We start from the raw sequence: 17,682 nt of genomic DNA on the forward strand, positions 1-17,682 counted from the left end.
ACTCCAGTCAAATCACTTAACCTCTTTGAGCTGCACTTATTTCTTCTATGTTTTGGGAACCTAACTGCAGAGTTGTGGGCATCAGATAAGAAAACCACAAAAGTATCTTAATATGCATTTTTGGCTAAGAAAGTCTGTGTGGTTCACGCTAATCTGCTTGCTGAAGATGAGTGAAATGGATTTTGACTTGAACTTGGAGAGGCATGGTTGTGGGATTCTCAGGAATGTTTTGGTTTGATTAATTGTTGCCCCAGGATTTGGAATATGAGACTAGAAACACTGATACCTCACCTTGTAAGAAGATAAAATGTATGACAACTTTGAAAGAGAAAAAAAAAGACTACGGACAGAAAATGGCAGCAGAGTGGTGTGCAACACACTCAGGGGACACCTGGCGGTTCTAGGAGAGGGTTTAGAGTAAAAGAGAGGATACGTCTGAGGTCAGGTTGTAAGAAACCAGTGAGTGTCATTCCATTCAAACTATGGGTAGTCAAAAATACCTCCCTCGCCCACTCCCACCCCATGATGTAGAACCATTCTCCATCTCTGTCTGTCCCTCTGCCTCTGGGTCTCCCTGCGTTTCTCTCCTTTGTGCATAGAGGTGTGCACACACGCGCACGCGCATAACTCTGTAATGCATTGTTTCATCCTCCTGTTGCGGATTCCTCCTCCTCTGTACCTGGCGGGGAAGAGAAGGAAGGGAGAGAAAGGTTACGCGGATAAATTGTTCCCAGACGCAGCTAAAGATAGCTCTGAACAGGCGGGTCTCCGTGAAGACAGCTTTTGCAATTCAGAGCATAATTTCTTTCCCATGTTCCTCAAGACCACCTAGCCGCCCGTCTTTATCTCTTCAAATCATCGTAACGTCACTGCCAGATTGATCTTTGGGGAGAAATTAGCTGTATGTCATATAATTTCCTGTTAAAAATCTTTCCTTAGATTTCCGAGCCCATCAAGGAGCTCCTGCTGTTCTCAATAACCACAGAGCCACAGGGTAAATTGCCATGGGGAGAACAGCCCTCCTTAAATTTTTAAAAGGCACTGGGAATATACAAGAAGGGGAATTGAGTAAATATGTTCACCCGATGTGACTGGCCCCGCATTGATAGCTAACAGGGACATGTTTGATGGTTGCCATCGTAGTGACTCGGGATGTTGGCTTGGGAGAGAATTTCCGATCAATAGTGTCATTGAATATGTGTGTTGTTTTGGAAGACGGCATGTGTGAGGAAGCCCGAGACAGGTGGCTGCACTATATTTACACTGCGCTGTTTTTGTCCCTTCGTAATCACAAGTGACACCACCAGCGATAACTGCTACCTTCTGGTGCAGGTGTGAGTGAATAGACAGATTTGGAGCCCACAGTCCCCATGCACGCTGATTGCTCATAAAGATGGGACCTTGATTTGGAACCCTTACAGCCGTTGCCACCTAGAGTAGTGCGGTCTGGTGCAACTTGCTACGGTGAAGGGGATATTCTTATCTGGGCTGTCACCATGTGAGACCATGGTTACTGAACACTTGACTTGTGGCTAGTGCAACTGAGGAACTGAATTTTCATTGTATTTAATCCTAATGAATTTATTGAATGTCCACATTTTTGAGCAGCCTAATATGAGAGCAAAGAGTATCTCCAATGCTACCATATTCTAAACCTACCAAAGTCCCCTCTCTTGGCCCCATATCTTCTGTGTGTGTGTGTGTGTGTGTGTGTGTGTGTGTGTGTGTGTGTGTTTCTGGCTGGCTCTATTAGCTTCCTGAGGCTGCCATAACAAATTACCACAAACCGGGAAGTGTTAAACCAACAAAAATGCATCCTCTCATAGTTGTGGAGGCCAGAAATCCAAAATCAAGCTGTCAGGGTTGGTTTCTTCTGGAAATAGAGGGAGAACTTTTACATGCCTGTATCCCAGCTTCTGGTGGTTGGTAGTAACCCCGGATGTTCTTTGTCTTAGAGTTGCATTTCTCCAATCTCTACCTCTACCTTCCCACTGCACACTTCTCTGTCTCTGTTTCTACTTCCCAAGTCTCCCTCTCTCTTTGCTTATAAGGACACCAACCTTAGACTTAGGGGCTACGCTACATGCTTAGTAATCTCAACTGGAGATCCTTAACTTCATTACATCTTCAAAGGCTACATCTCCAATCAAGGTCACGTTCACAGGTACTTGGATTAGAACTTAGACATGTCTTTAGGGGGCACAGTTAAACCTACCACAGTGGTTTCTCCAGCGCCTTCTTCCATAAGTATGTCCTTTTTCACATCAAAGGTAGTGCATAGCTTCAGGTTTACCCAAGACACAGTTCACCTCCCCAAACAGTGACTCACATGTTAATCACTGTGATGCCCAAAACCACACACACGCCTCTTGTCCCCAACCTAATCTCCTCTTCCTGTTAAAAACACCATACCTCAAGTCAGTCAGTTATGAACATATTTAGGTGCTTTCTAATATTAGGGGTGACTCCTGTCTTGGAACCAGACCTAATTTTTGTTCTTTAAAAAAATCATCCGCGGTAATGAAGTCTTGGAATAATATGAGAACATTCACAGAATATCTCTACTTTCCTGAGTTGTTTAATCAGAAAAAATATTAAACAATACAAAGATAGTACCCGGCCTTGTTTCAGCCATCTGCCTATGAGATTTCTTCTTTTCCCAGGTGTGGGAGACCATATGGATACTTCCTAGCACCTTTTGTGGGGAGGGGTGGCTACAGACACTGGGAGACTGTGGATCAAAGGAAGAAAGGTGCCCTTCAGTCCATTCCTAATTCCCCTGGGGTGGAAGCAGTTGATGAGGTAAGATGCAGCAGAACCCCATTATCTCATTTAAGATGGGTTTAACAGGCGTGATGGCTCTGTTCTTCGTACCAACTCTATATTTAGTGAGCTGGCACAATTTTTAGACAGAGATTTCTCACAAGAACTTGGCAAACATTCCATGTTTCCTTTACTGCAATATGTAGAATTTATATTTCTGACAAAATTGCTCACACATCTTAGCGTAACTTGCTCAGTAGTCACACTTCGTTAGTTTTATTTTTAGTGCAAGCAAAAGGAGAAACGATTAATGATAAAATGTTGGGGCAAGGGAGAGGGGAGTTTGACCATAAGGGTCCCAGAGAGCCAAGGCCTATCACATCTTCCTTTGAGTGGGTCACAGCTCCCCCATCCAGCCTCCCACCTACCCTGTATCATCACATGTTGATTTTTACCACAAAACACAACTTATAAACATCAGAGCAGGAATTTGAACCCGAGTTTGTTTAACATCAATGTCCATGTTCTTGACCTAAGCACAGAACCTGGCACAATGGTAGTGTTCAAAAATTGGTAGTTATTATTAGGTCTTACCAGGTAAGACCTGTTCTGTCTTGCTCCCTGGTTCAGAGGTCCTCTCTTGAGGACTTTAATGACCATTGCATAAACTGCACTCTTCTGAAAGCCAGTGGCAGTAGTTTCGCCTGCTAATGCTGCATAACAACTTATCCTAAGACTTAGGAGCTTAAAACACCTATTTCATTAGGCTCAAGATTTCTGTGCCAAAAATTTGGACAGGGCACAACTGGCATGGTTTGTTCCAGGGTCTTAACTGGGAAAATTCAAGACCTACTGGGCTCTCTCCATGACTGGAGAATGGAATCATCCAAAAGTGAACCTGGATGTCCAAGATGGGTTGCTAAGGAGACCACCCTGGATGAGAGCACTATTTCAGTGGAAGTCTGTACTTCTTCCTCTTCCCAGAACTCTAATATGGGTAAGGTCATCCATATGGATGCTGAAGTCACCAATGGTGATGGCAGTACTTAGAGAAAAAGGAAGCCTGTGGACCAATTGCCAAAGACTTCAGAAAAGGAATGTGAAGGCGTTACCCAGGAGGGTGGAGAACACAGCAACAACATGCAAGAGTAGAGGATGTCTGAGCCAGATGGCAGCTATTATTAGGCATAATCAGGTATAATCACAATCTGTTTCCTCTTGCCTTCTCAAAGGAGGAGGAAGGATTCTTTCTTCATAATAGTAGAGAATTAATGGCCTACCCAGGCAATCGGCATCTAGGATAATGCCATCCTTACCTCTGATCCCTGTGACATTTGGAGAATGGAGAATGACACAATTTGCTGAAAAGACTGCAGCAGAACCAGGGCCCTCTGAGGAGAGCCAGCATTTGGTTAAACAAAGAGACGAGAGTTTGAGGGCATGGCATCAGAATCATTTACAATAGAACCCAGGTTCCAAGATTCTTATAAAGTGAGTGAGAAGGGAAGACACAAATAGCAAGTTACAAAAGACAAAAGTTAGCAGTCTAGATATGAGGTGCCCCCTGAAAGCTCATGGGAGGGACAATGCAGAAGGTTTAGAGGTGAAATGATTGGGTTAGGAGAGCCTTAATGTAATCAGTGCATTAATCCTCTGACAGGAGTTACCTGCAGGCAACTGTAGGCAGGTAGGTGTGGCCGGAGGAAGTGGGTCCCTGAGGGTGTTTCTTTGGGGTATATATTTTGTCACATTCTGATTGTCATGTTCTGAGCTGCGTTCCTCCATCACACGCTTCTGCCTTGATATTCTGCTTCACCTCAGGCCAGAGCACCAGATTTGGTCAGCTATGGACAGAAACCTTTGAAACAGTGAGTGACAAACACTATTTCTCCTTTATTTTTATTATTCTTGTCAGGTTTTTTGGTCACAACACCAAAAGAGCTGACTGAAACATTAGCCATGTTTACCACTGCAAGGTAAAGATACATATGCAGATTAAAACAAAAACATGTACTGTTATCTAACAAGAAATCTTGATAAAAGTTGGTCTTGACTCCAATGTGTATATCAATCTGTCATCTATCATGTGTCATTGATGTCTCCCTTCATGGCACAGGAATGTCCATCCCAACTCAGTGTCACCTCCTCAAACATAAGCATCTACCTTTGAAATAAAGTAGACAAAGCCAAAGAGCCTTCTTCTCTTGGGCCTTTGTTTTTAACCAGAAAGGAAAACTTCCCTTGAAGCGGAAGCCATCCACTGAACTTCCTTAAATTTCCTTGTCACAGACTCATCCCTTTATCAATTATTCACAATAAATGGCTGGGATAACCAATCAGGATTCATTCATTGGGCCAAGCACAGTGTTACACAACCAGCAGAATCAGGTGAGCAAGGAGAAAGCAAAGGCTGCTGGGAAGGCACACAACAATGTCAGTCACACAAGGGGTGGAGCTTCAAATGATTCACAGACAGAAGTGCCCAGGAAAGCATGAGACTTGGGAAGGCCTCAGTTTAATACGTCTAGAAGGTCAGTCTTCTACCGTAACATTTATCACTGTCATCTATTTCTTTGTTATGGCTACTTCTCCATATTTGTCTTCTCCAACTCGCCTACTGGCACATCAATGGTGGGGCTCTTGTGTGCTTTGTCTTTCTCTTTCACATGGTCAGCAAATAAATAAGTTTGAAAGCAATGCCCAGCACTCTTAAAATCAGTGTGGTTTTCTTTCCAAGACCAGTTTGGTTTTCTCTCAGTAGCTCCCCAAAGAGAGATGAAAAAAAGAGGCCATGGTTGTTTCTCTATTGAACACCCACCGTGTGCTTCCCGCTATTGTGGAACCTGAGGAAAATGTAAGGGCCATTGGCATAAACAACTCTTAAAAAGAACAGGCCTGCACGTGGAACCCCATGCAGCATGTTTAGCCAGGAGCAGCTGTGCCTCCTCCACGGTATTCCAGAAAGATGTGTCCGGATAATGGCCTGGACGCATTGAAACAAAAATCTACCTTTTTCTCTGTGGATAGAGCTGTAAAGAGCCAGTGGGTAACTGAGAGAGGGTGATTGACAGAGTAGCACTGGAAGAAAAGGGAAGAGAGGGGAAGCTGGAAAGATTCTATTTTTGTAGCATCAAACAAACCATAAATTTAGTCATCACTTACACAGCTAAACTCTCATTATTCAAAGGAATTTTTTTAAGCTATAGACTCCATGCTTTTAAAAACCTGCTGGAGTTTCTTTCCAATTGGCCAGTTTCCTATGGGATTCAAAAGGATAGAGTAAATGCTTGTTACATAAGAGGGTACATGGTCTTTTCAATTTAACTAGTGTTTAAAACTTAGTATCACAGTTTCTGAAAACTATAAGCACATTAGGATGTAGAAACTATAGAACCCTATAGTGTTAAGGATAGAAAGGACCTTAAAGATCATCGACTCTAACCACTCTCCCAGTGTTTGTACCCCTTGTAAAATGACCTTAATATATCATTCATTGAACTTGAGTATGTCCAATGATGCAAAGTTCAGCATCTTCCAGGACAGCACATTCTATCTGTGGGGTCCCAGGATTACTAAAGAGGTCTTCTGAATATAAGTACATGATGCTATGAGGCTTCCGTCTACTTCATCTGTTAGTCTACTGAGCATGTTTAGTCTTTCTTCCTCATGACAGTGCTCAAGTTTGAGAAAATAGTAACATGGTCCTTCTGAATCTCTGTATGGTCACATCGATGTTAATGGGTTCTTTCTGTATTCCTAATGTATGGTGTTCACAAGATTATGGTTTGGGTATGAGGTGGTCCCCAAAAGGTCCTGTGTTAATGCAGTGCTATTCAGAAGTAAGATGATTGGATTGTGAAAGTCGTTACGTAATCAGTCCCATCTTAGTGTGGATGAACTGGGAGATAACTGTAAGGAGGTGGAACATGGCTGGAGGAGGTGAATCACTGAGGGTGAGCCCTGGAAGGGTTCATTCTTCCTGTTACTTCTTCCCTGCTTCCCTCTCTCTGCTTCCTGGCTTCCATGAATAGAGCAGGACTCCTCCACCAATCCCTTCCTCCATGATGTTCTGCCTCACCTTGGACCCAGAGCAATGAACTCAGTCAACCATGGACTAATCCTCTCAAACTGTGAGCCAAAATACACTTTTTCTCTTCTAAGTTATTCTTACTGGGTATTTTGATCACAGATGAAAAGGTGACTAATGTACCACAAATGGCCAAAGTTCTTATGTGAGCAAACAAGAAATTTTTTTTTTCTCTTTTCTTGCCTCTGAAATACCATGTATTTGTGCTTATTATGTTGCTGAAGTATGCTTTGTGGCACAATTAAAATGTGACACTATTTTGTCTCCCATCTTTCCTTTAAAATATGATCAGAGCAAGTAAAATTCCTCTCTCTAGAACAGACACAATGATATTTTCTCACTCTTAGGTAACAGATATTCCTAATGTCACTTTGTCACACACAAAAAATAGACTCTGTTCAGTAATTAAAATGCCCAGTTCAAGGTATTAATCAAATTGCCAATTTTACCCAACATTAGATCTCAGCTAGGGTCTGCTCAAAAAATCAGGAGGCTGAGACAGATAAAAGGTGGTAACTGCAAGTGTAAACCTGTGGAAGGTGTTGGTGAGGCTGGCTTCTCACCTGTGTCTCTGCCTGCCAGCTAAATTCTGACCTCCACAGAGTTGGCAAAGGTCTTGAATCACTCCCTGGCTTTGCTCCCTCTGGGACTGGGGGATGTTTTATACTAGCCTCACCCACTTCATGTGCCTATTCCTATGTTTTTATCAAGAATTCCAGTCCTAGAGATGTCTTTTCTGAAAAATCTCTTGCCCATAACATAACTCTCCACTTTGGCTTGTTATCTCAGCTATTGTTGTTCAAGATCCTTCCTAAACCTTAGAATTCAGGATTTTCTTACACTGTCTTGCTTCTGAAGTTGTCCGTCTCTTGGGTGGATAGATTAAAGCTAGCTCTCTGCTTGTCTCTCTGTTCCGCATGGTCCTCCCTGTCTCAGTGCTGGGTGTATCAGATGCAGCCACCTCTAGCCTCAGGTGTGAGTTGGGAATCAGGTCCCCTGACTCTCAGTGGTAGTGAACATCCACTGCTGCTTTCCAGGTGGATTCATGGAAGCTCCCCTGAAGAGGCTAGAAGGGAAGGTGACAGCTTTTTCCAAAGAAATTTCCTGCCCAAATCTCCCCTGTCTCTGCACTCCAGTTTGTAGCTATCACCTTTGTAGTTCTACATATAGCAATCTGTCGATCCTGACTTCGGTCTCTAATGTCTATGGTACTAGAGTGCAAAATGAAACTGAAGTTGCAAGAGTCACATTCTAATCTATTTTAGACTCAGAAACACATAACATGAGATCTTATTTGCTATCTTCTTCTTTCAACCCAAATCTAATCTATTCTTCACTAATACCCCTGTGGCAGACCACCAATATTCTCCAAAATCTGTCCTTCCTTCCTTTTTTTTCATATTTTTTTGTTGTTGATAAACTTCAGTTATATTGAACTTTTGTTTTATTTATTTATATGTGGTGCTGAGAATTGAACCCAGTGCCTCACACATGCTAGGCAAGCACTCTACCACTGAGCCACAACCCCAGCCCTTCCTTCCTTCTTAATAGAAGAGTTTAACTTGTCACATTACCTTCAACTAGAGGATGTATTTTCTAACCTTCCTCGCTGTTGGGTGTGACTCATCATTAAGTTCTCACCAATAGAAACAAACACAATGAAGAGTGTCACTCCATGCCTTTAAGAGGAAATCACAAGGTTCAATTCTGCTTAAGGTGGAGTAAGCACACCCCACAGTATCTCTCCCAGTTATTACAATTGAAAATCCTGGGAATAATAAACAAAGGAACTCTCAGAGTACTCTGAAAAGTGTTTACGAAGGAGAGGACTGGGTAGGGAACTCAGGACTTGAAAGCGACTCCACAGCATTTTTGTTTGTTGCTCGGTTGGTGCCTCTGATAAATGTCAATCTGGGTTCTGGGGTGGCCCAAAAATGGAACTCTAAAAGAAAGCTCCAAGAGAAGCCTATATTCTCCAACCAGAGAGGTAAGAGTGATGGTTACAAAAATTTATGCATTCAAAGGACGGTAGACTACAAAAAAGTTTTATTATATGAAAATTAAAAATAATTTTATAAAATGAAAAGGGAAATCACCTTTCCTAGACATTTTTCTTCCCACATTCTGGAACAGTGACATAAAACTGGGCCATTTTGACTATGCAGACAAGTCTAATATCCTGGAAGGTGGTCAAGCAATGCTCCATGGAGCACAACTGTCCCAGTGGTCTAGACTACCTCCAATGGAGCCAACATACTGGAGCAACTTCACCTCAATCTTCTCCAGTCAAACCCCCAAGGCCTTGCAATATGCTATTACTGAGCTATGTCTGTCCCACATAACGTGGGTGCAAGCAGTTGTCTAAACTTGGCCGGGAACTCAAATACTTAGTCTTACTAGGAGGAATTCTCCATCCAAATCAGCCTAGATAGTATCTGATCCAGTTTATGTCGTTCAATACATTTGCCATTTCCCTTAACCAAATGTTATCTTGAAAAGTAATATTGATAAAATCATTGGTAAAGGCATTGATTTGGACCAGGGAGAGAGTCACAGGCTACTGCAGATCACTACTGAGAGGGGGAAAGGAAAGGATGGGGAATATTTATTGAACATAGAGAACTGATTAAGACTTTTTGAGTGGAATATGTATGTAGGCTCATGGCAATCACTTTTGTTGTTAAACAAAACTTTAATCCATCTAATTATGTGAGGTCTAGCTTACTTTTCCTCATTATGCCCATAAGAAAATAATGGGAGACTTTTAATCAGTGACTTGCTAAAAGGCAAATAAACTCTGTCTGTCGCTTTTCTCTGGCATTCCACTTTTCAAAAAGGAAAATCAGAAATTAAATTTAGTCCAACACAACTTGTTCTTAGTATACTGATGGTCTACAACCTACAATGGTTCAACTTACCAGTCTTTGTACTACCATCCTGCAAAATCATACCCATACAATTCTGCTCTTCATTTTCAGCACAGTATTCAGTGACTTACATGAGATATTCAACACTTTATTATAAAACTGACTTTGTTTCGGATGATCTTGCCTAACTGAAGGCTAACACAAATGTTCTGAGCCTATTTAATGTAGGCTAAGCTAAGCTGAGACATTTGGGAGATTAGGCAAATTAAATGTACTTGGACTTACAGTATTTTCAACTTAACAATGGGTTTTTAGAAATAATTCCACCATAAGTCAAGAAATCTCTGTGCTCATATTTGGCCTTGGAGGTAAACTTTCCCTAACAGGCAGACACAGATTATAATGAACAATTCTAAAATCATGTTTTAAGCAAGTGTACCAATTTGAGTTTTTTCCAATGTATGCTTTACCTTGTCCAAAAACTCACAATATCCATCATGTTCTGGTAATTTTTTTCTTTTCTTTAATTTTTTTTTTTTTTTTTTTTTTTTTTTTTTTTTTTTTTTGCGGTGCTGGGGATTGAACCCAGGGCCTTGTGCTTGTGAGGCGAGCACTCTACCAACTGAGCTATCTCCCCAGCCCTTTTCTTTAATTCTTGAACAATAATCAATAATAGCTTAGTGATTTGAGTTATAAGTTCTCAACAACCATGGAAAACAATCTTCATTCATGCACCAAAAAAACAAAAAAGGCATTTGCAATTTCTGAGATTTCTGTCATTCAAATTCTTATCCAATGAAGGTTTCAGCTTTTTTGTATCAGAGATGATTTATTCACTATCTCTTCCCTCTATTCATTTCACATGTACTGAGAACTTCCAATGTACCAGCACTGGTGAAAATGTTGCAGATTCAACAGAAAACCAAGCAGGCCAAAATCCCTCAAGGCGTTTACATTTAATCAAACAAAAATACAATATGATAGAGTGTCAGATAGTTATCAGTTGGGTGAAGAGCAATACTTTCAGGAAGGAGAAAAATGAGCTGATACAAGTGTGGATTAAAATGTTTTAAAGGAGGGTCAGGAAGGAATTTGTTGATAATAAAAAGGCTCACTTGAGCTAAGGATTGAGGGGGCAAAGGAGTGAGCAAGCCATGCAGATGTTGGGATAAGAAGGTTTCAGGCAAAGGATCAACAAGTGCTAAAGCCCCAAGATGGGAATGTGCCTGACTTGTTTGACAAATATAAGAAAGATTGTGTTGCTCAAGTGGAATAAAAGCAAGAAAGAGAATTAGGAGATGAAAACAGAAGGTAATGAGCAAAAACCACAAAGGAGAGGGTCAGTCACTAGGAAATTCTACATGTCCCTTACCTCACTGGGAGTTTCTGAGCAACTTTAAAATATTATTAAATATTATTGACACATAATATTACTCTGCTTCCCTTTCTGAGGAGTAAGATTTTTACTTTATAGATTTATCAAATATTTTTTGAGCATCTACAAAGGTGCCATTGTAGGCACTCAATAAAGTTCTCAGAAAGCTTAGAATGTAATAGGAAATGAAGTTGCTATGCTTTGGATCTGGAACGTCCCACAAAAGCTCATGTGTTGAAGACTGGGTCTCCACTGTGTCAATGCCCGAAGGTGAGCTTTGGGGAAGTGATGGGATGATGAGAGTTCTAACTTCATCATTGGATTAATCCATTTTATCCATCATTGGAATAATCATTTGAATGGACTACTGGGAGAAGGTGGAAGTTGTAGGCAGATGGGACATTGTTGAAGGTCACTGGGAAATGCCCACCTCTCTCTCTCTCTCTCTCTCTCTCTCTGCTTCCTGGCCACCATAAACTGAGAACCTTTTCTCCATCATGCCTTTCTGTCATGATGTTTGCCTTGCCTCAGGCCCAAAGCAATGGAGTTGGCCGACCTGGACAGAAACCACATGCCAAAATAAACTGTTCCTCCTTTAAATTTTTATTATCAGATATTTCAAATCATAGTGATGAAAAGCTAATTAATGCAAAGCTTATACAGTTCATTATGGGGATTTACTTTTACTCAAATTCAAGAAAGCAATCACGGGTTTGAGCAAAGTGGTGACTTCAGCTAACTTAGGTTTTGAAAGTATCACTCTAACTGCCATGCTAAAAATAGACATAGTAGGACAGGAAGGAAAGAAGAAAACCAAACAGAAGAATATTAAAGAAACCTAGGTAAAAGACAATGCTTCAGTCAAGATAGCAATAAAGAGACATTCTGAGATTGTTGGTGTATTTTAAAAGTACAGCCCACAGAATCGATATGGGTGTTGAAAGATGGAGAAGGAATTCAGGCTGTTTCCAAAGTTCCAGGTCCCCTTATTTGCCACTGGAGAGACTGTAACAATAGAGTCCACCATTTTCTGAGCTAAAGATAACAATAGATTTTAGTGAAAAATAAATAAATAAGGAGTTTTGTTTTGGACATTTTTATATTGGGAAGTTTATTATATATCCAAGTGGAGATGATATATAGGCAAAACTTGGGAGATGTTCAAGCTGGAGGCAGAAATGTGGGAATCATAAATATATAGATGAAAGTTAAAACCATGAAGCTCTATAAAGTTAGCATGGAAGTGAGTGAGGATAGAAAAGAAAGTCCTAGGACATTGAACACTCAGAGTTGAAGGAGATGAAGAGAAACCAACAGAGAGCCCTGAAAAGAGCAGCCAGGGCAAAAGGAGAGGAGGAGGGTGGGGAAGAAAGAAAAAGAGAGTGAGGAAGAGAGAAAGGAAGGTATCAGAAGCCAAGTGGACAAGTGCATCATGGACAACAGAGAGTTATCAGAGCTACTGCAAGGAAAAGTCAGAAGAGACTAGAGATTAGCTAAGTAAAGGTCACATGTGGCCATGGCAACAGTGTTGGCAGTGGGTCAGGGGTGATGGTGGTGAGATCATGTTTGGAGGGAGTTACAGAAAGGAATTGCAGCAGCAAGAATAAGCAAAGTTTGCTCTAAAAGAAAGTAGAACAATAGTGAGAGGGAGACATGGGGTTGGGTTAAGATTTTATTTCTTTATTTTCAATTTTTTTAAAGACAGAGGAAGGAAAACTGATCGCCAACTGCCAGTGGAGCACCAGCTGCCTGCTGTTGCCTGGAAGTTCACTGTTACAGTACCTGCAGGTTTGATTACATGTGGCTGCCGCCATTTTGAGACAATAGTCAGGCCCCATAGGACCCGTGGCCAGACTGAGCCCCGTCTCCAGGATCCCTCAGCCCGACCGATCACTCCCTGCCTCTGGGACCCTCACATGGACTGACTGCTCCCTGCCGCCTGGACCCCTAGACCAACTTACTGCACCCTATCACCAGGACCCCAGACCAACTGCACCCAGCCTCCAGGATCCCGCAACCACACCAAACACACCCAAAATCCAGGACCCCTGCCTGACCAACCGCACCCTGCCTCCAGGACCTCCAGCTGACCACCGCCACACCCTGAGCTACAGCTCCTCATTTGCCAACACATTTCAAAGCCAGAGTGGCCATCTTGGATAATCCTGGAAGCTGGAACTTTGATCTTTAGGTGGGGCAAATCCCATCCTGAGATGCCTGCTGGAGTCTTGAAGCTCAATGTCAGTTACCTCTCATGCATCAGGCTACTGATCACTGGGAGGTTTCATTACTATATGACTGTTATACTGTAGATTTTCTTTTTTCTCCTTATTGAAAAATTTTCAGTTTTTATTTCTTTACTTTTCTTGCTCTCTTTTCCTTTTGTTTACCTGTTCCCTCAGAGTCTCTTTCTCCCTTTTTTGCATGCTAACATCCAATTTCTTTTGATTACACTCTCACCCTTTCTATTATCTAGAACTTCTGTATATTCTTTTCTTTTCCCATTAACAGCCACATTCTATATCCCTCTGCATCCTCTTTGTCCTCCATTATAAACTGCAGACCTTATTGAAAATCTGTTTTACTAAAGATAATATTTGAACTCATTCCGTTTATTATGACAATTTTGTTATTGTCCTCATAGGGGCTATTTGGTCTAGGATTGCATAGTGTCTGAATTGGGCATTGCTAATATTGATCTGCCCTTAAAGAAAAGGTTCTGGAAACCTATAGGGCCACTATAAGCCTATAGGGGGAAATCTGCAATACCCCAGATTTGCACTGCTAGAGGGGAAGATACATGAACAACATGAAAAAACAAGGGAAGAAAATGATCCAAACAAATCTAGATTCTATATCAATAGAATCCAATGACAGTATGGTAGAATAAATGTCAGAAAAGGACTTCAGATTATACATGATTAAGATGATTTGTGAAGCAAAGAATGAGATAAGAGAGCAAATGCAGGCAATGAATGATAATACCAATAAGCTGACAGAGCAACTGCAGGAAGCAAAAGATCATTTCAACAAAGAGATAGAGATTCTCAAAAAAAACCAAACGGAAATTCTTGAAATGAAGGAAACAATAAACCAAATAAAAAACTCAATGGAAATCATCAACAAAACACTAGACCACTTGAAAGACAGAACCTCAGACAATGAAGACAAAATATTTAATCTTGAAAATAAAGTTGCCCAAACAGAGAAGATGGTAAGAAATCATGAACAGAATCTCCAAGAACTATGGGACACCATGAAAAGACCAAATTTAAGAATTATTGGGATTGAGGAAGGCACAGAGATACAAACCAAAGGAATGAACAACCTATTCAATGAAATAATATCAGAAAATTTCCCAAACCTGAAGAATGAAATGGAAAATCAAATACAAGAGGCTTACAGAACACCAAATGCACAAAATCACAACAGATCCACACCAAGGCACATTATAATGAAAATGCCTAACATTCAAAATAAAGATAGGATTTTGAAGGCCACAGGAGAAAAGTATCAGATTACATACAGGGGGAGACCAATACAGATAGCAGCCAACTTCTCAACCCAGACTCTAAAATCTAGAAGGGCCTGGAACAACATATTTCAAGCTCTGAAAGAACATGGTTGCCAACCAAGAATCCTATACCCAGCAAAACTAACCTTCAGATTTGAAGATGAAATAAAATCCTTCCATGATAAACAAAAATTAAAAGAATTTACAAATAGAAAGCCTGCATTACAGAATGTTCTCGACAAAATATTCCATGAGGAGGAAATGAAAAACAACAATGTAGGTCAGCAAAGGGAGGAACTACCTTAGAGAAAAAACCACTCAAAGGAGAAACCAAGCCAACTTAAAAACCAAAAATAAGCCCAAATGACTGGGAATATGAATCATATCTCAATAATAACCCTGAATGTTAATGGCCTAAACTCATCAATCAAAAGACATAGACTGGAAGAATGGATTAAAAAGAAAGACCCAACAATATGCTGCCTGCAAGAGACTCATCTCATAGAAAAAGACATCCACAGACTAAAGGTGAAAGGATGGGAAAAAACCTACCATGCACATGGACTCAGTAAAAAAGCAGGGATTTCATCCTTATATCAGATAAAGTGGACTTTGAGACAAAGTTAGTCAGAAGGGATAAAGAAGGACATTTCATACTGCTTAAGGGAACCATAAATCAGGAAGACATAATGATAGTAAATATTTATGCCCCAAACAATGGCCCCTGTACATCAAATCCTTCTCAATTTCAGGAATCACATAGACCACAACACAATAATCCTGGGTGACTTTAATACACTGCTGTCACCTCTAGATAGATCTGCCAAACAAAAACCAACCAAAGAAACCATAGAACTCAATAACACAATCAATAACCTAGACTTAATAGACATATATAGAATAGTCCATCCATCAATGAGCAGATTCGCTTTCTTCTAAGCAGCACATGGAACCTTCTCGAAAATAGACCATATGTTATGCCACAAAGCAGCCCTTAGGAAATGCAAAAAATAGAGATACTGCCTTGTGTTCTATCAGATCATAATGGACTGAGAGTAGAAATCAATGACAAAATAAAATACAGAAATTACTCCAAAACCTGGAGACTAAATAATACGCTATTGAATGAAACATGGATAACAGCAAATATCAGGGAGGACATAAAAAAATTCTTAGAGATCAATGAGAATGACGATACCACATATCAAAATCTCTGGGACACTATGAAAGTGGTACTAAGAGGAAAATTCATTGCATGGAGCGCATTCCAGAAAAGAATGAAAAGTCAACAACTGAACAACCTAACATTACATCTCAAAGCCCTAGAAAAAGAAGAACAGAATAACAGCAAAAGTAGTAGAAGACAGGAAATAATTAAAATCAGAGCTGAAATCAATGAAATTGAAACAAAAGAAAAAATTCAAAAAATTGACAAAACAAAAACTTGGTTCTTTGAAAAAGTAAACAAAATAGACAAACCCTTAGCCACACTAACAAAGAGAAGGAGAGAGAAAACTCAAATTACTGAAATTTGTGATGAAAAAGGAAATATCACGACAGACACCACTGAGATACATAACATAATGAGAAGTTACTTCAAAAATCTGTATTCCAACAAAAGAGAAACTACCGAAGACATTGACAAATTTCTAGAGACATATGCTCCTCCCAAACTGAACCAGGAGGACATACACAATTTAAACAGATCAATATCAAGCAATGAAATAGAAGAACCCATTAAAAACCTACCATCCAAGAAAAGCCCAGGACCAGACGGATTCTCAGCCAAGTTCTACAAGACCTTCAAAGAAGAACTCATTCCAATACTTCTCAAAGTATTCCAGGAAATAGAAAAGGAGGGTACCCTACCGAACTCATTCTATGAAGCTAATATCACCCTCATACCCAAACCAGGAAAAGATACATCAAGGAAAGAAAATTTTAGACCAATGTCCTTGGTGAATATAGATGCAAAGATCCTTAACAAAATATTGGCAAACCATATCCAAAAACATATTAAGAAAATCATGCACCATGATCAAGTGGGATTCATCCCTGGAATGCAAGGATGGTTTAACATCCATAAATCAATAAACATAATCCATCATGTCAATAGACTTAAGGATAAGAATCAAATGGTTATATCAATTGACACAGAAAAAGCGTTCAACAAAATATAACACCCCTTCATGCTCAAAACACTAGAAAAAATAGGGATAGTAGGAATATACCTGAACATTGTAAAGGCTATTTATGCTAAGCCCATGGCCAACATCATTCTTAATGGAGAAAAACTGAAACCATTTCCTTTAAAAACGGGAACAAGACAGGGATATTCTCTTTCACCACTTCTATTCAACATTGTCCTCGAAACTCTAGCCAGAGCAATTAGGCAGACTAAAGAAATTAAAGGGATACAAATAGGAAAAGAGCAACTTAAACTGTCACTATTTGCTGATGAAATGATTCTATATTTAGAGGATCCAAAAAACTCCTCCAAAAAACTTCTAGACCTCATCAATGAATTCAGCAAAATAACAGACTATAAAATCAACATGCTTAAATCTAAAGCATTTTTATATGCAAGTGATGAAACATGTGAAAGGGAAATGAGGAAAACAACTCCATTTGCAAAAGCCTCAAAAAAAATAAAATACTTGGGAATCAATCTAACCAAAGAGGTAAAAAATCTCTACAAAGAAAACTACAAAACATTGAAGAAAGAAATTGAGGAAAACCTTAGACAATGGAAAGATCTCCCATGTTCTTGGATAGGCAGAATTAATATTGTCAAAATGGCCATACTACCAAAAGTGCTATACAGATTAAATGCGAATCCAATTAAAATCCCAATGATGTACCTTACAGAAATAGAGCAAGCAATCATGAAATTCATCTGGAAGAATAAGAAACCCAGAATAGCTAAAGCAATCCTTAGCAGGAAGAATGAAACAGGGGGTATCACAATACCAGAAATTCAACTATACTACAAAGCAATAGTAACAAAAACGGCATGGTATTGGCACCAAAATAGAGGAATAGAGGACATGGACACAAACCCAAATAAATACAATTT

General features: G+C 40.1%; 1 long non-coding RNA gene across 1 annotated transcript in view; it reads right to left on the reverse strand.

The window, feature by feature from the left end:
• Positions 1 to 552: 552 nt before the first annotated feature.
• Positions 553 to 17,682, reverse strand: part of LOC124984009 (uncharacterized) — a 52,029-nt gene continuing 34,899 nt past the window's right edge. Inside the window, exon 4 of the long non-coding RNA XR_007108514.1 lies at positions 553 to 679. This is a non-coding gene — a long non-coding RNA (uncharacterized LOC124984009). The remainder of the gene's footprint in view (positions 680 to 17,682) is intronic.

Source organism: Sciurus carolinensis, chromosome 4 (genome assembly GCF_902686445.1).
Source record: "Sciurus carolinensis chromosome 4, mSciCar1.2, whole genome shotgun sequence".
Classification (NCBI taxonomy): Eukaryota; Metazoa; Chordata; class Mammalia; order Rodentia; family Sciuridae; genus Sciurus; species Sciurus carolinensis.